A 5,299-nucleotide genomic window follows, 5' to 3' on the forward strand; every position below is an offset into this window, starting at 1 on the left:
GGAGATCCATGTTCAGCTCTCTTCATTACTAGTTAGCAATGAAGTCACATAGCATTAATTCAGTTTAACAGGAAAACTACCTCACTGAATACTGCTCATGTAGCACACAGGGATTTGGTCAGAATCAGAAGGCTCAGTACAGGTGCAAGCCTTTTAATTTTTGTTCAGGAAATATGCAAAGTCGATCTTTTCTTTGTGTAAACTTCAAATATTGTTTTGTTTTTAAGTAAGATGAAAGATACTGTTCTGTTCTTGTGAACCCCATATGGACTGGCAGCTCTAATTACAGAACCATCTCTATTACCACACTATAGGTGATATCGGGAAAGTTGTTTGAGCTGAAATCCCCTTACCAGTGACATAACCAAACAGAGGTGACATCACAAATATTATGTCTTCAGATCTCTAGAACCTGGATTAGTTAACTAGTTTTTCCCTCGGGTACAGAAGTTTTATAGTGTATAGAGAGGTGATGTTCTATTAACTAAAGTACTTCTTATTTCTGAGAGGGGACTTGAAAGAGGGAGAGGGAAGAATGAACAAGAACTCAGAACTAATGATACAGCTAAAGTACGAAGAACTACAGGAAGTAACTTTTGGGAGATTCCCCACATTGCTGAAATATATAGTGAGCAAACAACAAAACAACAAAGTTATTAACAACATATCATTAGTACATACTTTCTACAAATATAACAAACATACCTCTTTGTTTACAGACTGATCTATTTTATCTTGTCCTTCAGGTAAAGGTACTTCTGCCAAAGACTGAAGACTTTTACGGTTAACGCGTTGTTTCAATTCCTTTATAAAGTCATCTTTCTCAGCCACCTGTTTTCTTAGTTCTTCTGTATCAGTTTCCTTATCCTAATAAACATAGCAAAAATTGCCACAAATTGCAGGATTGGCAAAAGAAATTAACATGTGCATGAGCATCATTACAATTACTCAGCAGCATCAGTTTTAGAATTGCAGGCTCAAACAGCCAGCTGTCCATCAAAAAGCCAACAACTTCATGTATGAGTGGCCTCTATTTAAAGTCAAGAAAGGTCATATAACAGCCTGGGAAGATGTAACGCAAAATTTTTATTTTACTCTACTTATGTAGGGTTATAAAAGTTCACCTCCCATTTGCTCATGAAGTTCTTGGTTCTGTGAAAAAGGCAGCAGATGTGATAGTTGTTTCAGATTTCCAGTCCAATCAAATCGCAATCAAATGATCAAATGGACTTGAGTGTTTATTTGAACTAATAAGTTTTTTGAAACTTCAGTTACTGTTACAAATTCAGTTTCAGAAAAGCATAAAGCTTTTTTTATATTAGCTGCAAACAATTTCAATATGTTTGAAATAGAGCCAAAACTTCTACAAACCATCTGAACTGTTCTGACAGTTTAGTTTGGCATAGTTAGTACTATCTTATGGCCTTAGTAGACTTGAGATGTAGATCTTAAAAAGCTCACACCGAACTAGTTTCACTACAAATATACAAAAGCAAACCATGCTTCAAATTAGAAAAAAATGTGTCTATACTTATACTCTTTGTGAAGAGAATTTTTGTCAAGAACCACCACTCCTGCTTGCCCACTTTTTGATTTTATTACTGGAAAGTCTCAGGCAAGCAAAGTCACAGACAAAGTGAAAGTAGTCCTAAGCTCCTAACATCCCCCTGTACTGATTGCAGGTCCAGAAGGTCATTGCTAACTACTTCTAGATGCAAGTATAGCTTTAGATTGTACAGATTCGTATAATAATTTCATATGCTCAGGAAATTACAACCTTGATACAGTCCAGTGACTAGGCAAGGTATCCGCCTTGTTATCAACTATCAGTCACTCTACTTTGAAAGCGATATGGGAGCAAAACCACTAGCATTTTGACCAAGTATTTTTACTGGAAAGAAGCTTTTTTTGTCAACTACTGCCTGCTTCTTCTCTTCCTGCTAAAGCCTCATAGGCTTTTTCCTCCGCCCCCCCCCCCCCCCCCCCTTTTTTTCAGAAAAGCCAAGCAAGAAATCTTGTTTTTCAAGGTATGTTTTCTCAGCTTCATTAAGTAGCAATTCATTTAAGCATAGGTTACTTATTGGTGTTTTACACACAAGATGAAGTTTGAAGAATTCACAGCAAGGTGGTGGTGGTGATAGGACAGAAAGGAACAGGCACTTGCACTTCCATTAGGTATTATGCTTTTTCATTTTGTGACACTCCTGTTCTTCCCTTTTCACACGGAGAAGATCTCATGTAGGCTTTGCCATGTGATAAAGTGAGGGGACTTTGACAAAGGCCAGCTCCCCTCAAGCGCCCACACTGTTAACACTTGACACGAGATCTGCTCTGTACCAAAGACTTACGCTAGAGGACTCTGCTGAGACCTCCAGTCACTTACAATTTCTGCTTGTTGCTCTACCAACGTTTTCCACAAATTTTCTCATTTCTCTGTTGCAATGGCTCTCAGCTTCTTTCACTTGACTTATGAGTCTCATTTTCTCCTCCGGCCAGTTCTTTCTATCAGTTTGATACTTTGCCTCATTCTCCTATTTTAGTGGAACCAGAAATAAAGCCATAGGCAGAGATTAAGCGACACAAAAAGAAGTCTTAAAATCCAAATTACCGTTAAACACATTGGTTTCAAAAAGATATCAGAAATACTAGCACAGTTTTACTCCAGCATATTCCCAAGTGCAAGTATTACATTCTCGTTTGTTTTTTCCATTTAAAACAATTGTTTAGCAGTTTTCAGAATTTATTATTCAGACTGGCATGTCTTCAGGGAACAGACTATTTTTCCTCTAAAAATGCTCTGGGTAAGTCACAAACACTATTAAAGTTACACCAAAGGTAATGGCAAAAAGACCCTTTTTACTTACAAATTCCCAATCTTTTATACTGCCTTGCAGGTCATGTTAGGAAACCTACTTCAAGACTGAAAAGCAAAAAATGCCGCACAATTTGAATGGGAAACAGAGATAGTGTGTAACCAGGAACGTCACTTCAATCCACAGCAACTTTGCCTCCTTCTCTACCACAATCAAACCTCTTGTCAGACATTCTCCCACACAAGACAGAAGGCACCTGAAAAGCCGCCTGGGAAAAAAGGCTACTTTCTAATCTAAGGAGAATTAAGAGGTAAACCCTCAGCCTAACGGGAAGGGCTTACAGATCACACAGCAAGCACAAGATCTTTAAAGTGTCCAATTTATTTGCCCAAGCAACTGATGGGAAAAAGGTTTGAAACAATCCAGCTCCTGACATCTGTTCAGGACAGCTGTAAGAGGAGCCCAGCTAGAGAAGCACCGTCCATGGCAGCACACCACAGTGAAGGGTGCACTCCACTGTGGGGCATCAGTGATGCTGTGTATTACAAAGACACTCCATCCAGACTTTGCTGCACTGACGCACTGCAGTTTTTAGAGGAGGTTTCCTTCACCAGTGTAAGAACTTGCCACATCATGCCCTAGCTCTTGAAGATAGTGACACAAAAAAAATTTAGACTCCTAAATGAAAGTTATGGTTTTAAACCTAAGTATGAATTACATCACCATGTTTTACCTTCAGTTCTTTTTGCAGCTTTATTAATTCCTCATTTTCATCTATGCTTTTTTCCACGGTGTTGCTCATCTTTTGCCGCCAGTCACTATTGCTCTGGTTATTCAGCTCTCTATATTTCTGCTTCCATGCTTCCAGTTCTAGTCAGTACACAAAATGAGGTTATATAACACACAGTTTTAAACGCATATTTGACCACATTCACATCCTTCTACTGAAGTTACTTGGATTTATCAGCTATGACCACAAAGGGACAACAGAAGCCTTTAACTGTTAGAAGTTTGTTATGTAGTATATAAAATTAATGCCTAAATAACACTCAACAAATCAAAACAGAGATTTAAAGCAGCTATCACAATACATCCAAAACAATTTTGCCTCCTTGCTGCTGTTTTCAGGTTTTGGGTGAGGTTGGGTGCTGCTGGGGGCGGGGGGCGGTCGCTGCGCTCGGTAAGCCACGGCTGCATTTTACCCGCTTTTTGGACTCACTACTGTTACTGTTGTTTTCTTGTTATGTTTAGTAAATTCTTTCTTTTTATTCAACCTACGAATTTTCTTCTTTTTGTCCCTCCCCTATTTCACTGGGGAGGGGAGGGGGGAGGTGAACGGCTGCCACGTGGCGACTGGCTGCCGGCTGAGCTCAAACCTCAACACACACAGATCTGAAAATAAATTTACAGATGAGCCCCCATCCTAGTTCCCACCATTCTCTCCCAAAGTGCCTTCATCACAAGCAATTTCCCCCATTTCCTGAGATCTAAAGCTCTATTAGAAAGAAATAGAGTATCTCTACAGAACTTTCCAAATCCAGAATTCTGAAGTGATTCTCATCCACTCGATTTAGGTGAGCATTTCAGTGTTAACGTCAGGCTAAGGGTTGTATTATATGAAAAACTAACTATTGTTCAACTGCTGAGTGTTTATCAAACCTGCAGAAACTGTTGTTGTGCTAGTTCATGTTTCAGTGTTTGATGTTGTTAACATGGCCAACTAAAGTGGCAAATAAATACCAATATCGAGTAAGTTAACACTGATATAGCAAATCCAGTCTTTCTTTGGGGCTTATGTTTCTTATTCTGAGGCTGTTTCTTTGCTTTCAAATATTCCTGCTAATAATGATTCAATAAAAATTAGTTCCTGACTGTAACATTTTAATGCCCAGGTTGGATTTTCTCAGTATTTTAAAATATAAATATGCAAGACTCTCCAAATTAGATAACATCACAACTCATTATGTTGCCATTCCACACCCAAAAAATGGCGCAGTAAGGGCTTTTTCTGACCTTTACACACTTTCTCATACTGTTTGGAGATTTCTTCCAGCTTCTCATTATTTGGCTGCTTCTAAATATCACATTGAAAGCGAATTAAAGAAAACATGTCAAAAACATATTGAAAGAAACAAATATACATTCTACATATTAGTAGCTTTTCATTCTGAGCCTCAGTAAGTATTAAATGAAGTATTTAAAGACAAACAGTCGAGAATAAGTAAGTTTTTCATGTAGTGAAAGGAGCATTCAAGCTGACTAAAAAAGTGTTTAGAAGACATTACTACTAACATATCTAAGCGTCACTGATCAGAATCAGGGTATCTGCAGGTATTAAGTATGTATTTACTAGGCAGATTACTCGATTTAAAACAATTTGCCAAGGTCCTGCAGTGAGAAGTTCTTTAAACATCTTTCATTCATCCATTAAGACTAATTTCATCTGGCTACTCTTGTTTTTACCCCTATTTCTGTAGGCTTTCTCC

General features: G+C 38.2%; 1 long non-coding RNA gene across 1 annotated transcript; it reads right to left on the reverse strand.

Annotated features, from left to right (window-relative positions):
- Nucleotides 1-782: 782 nt before the first annotated feature.
- On the reverse strand, nt 783-3,670 carry LOC141937434 (uncharacterized). Its single transcript, XR_012626963.1, has 3 exons — nt 3,547-3,670; nt 2,384-2,531; nt 783-867 (listed from the first exon to the last, which is right to left on the reverse strand). It is a non-coding gene; the product is annotated as an uncharacterized LOC141937434 (long non-coding RNA).
- Nucleotides 3,671-5,299: the final 1,629 nt, after the last annotated feature.

Source organism: Strix uralensis, chromosome Z (genome assembly GCF_047716275.1).
Source record: "Strix uralensis isolate ZFMK-TIS-50842 chromosome Z, bStrUra1, whole genome shotgun sequence".
Lineage (NCBI taxonomy): Eukaryota > Metazoa > Chordata > Aves > Strigiformes > Strigidae > Strix > Strix uralensis.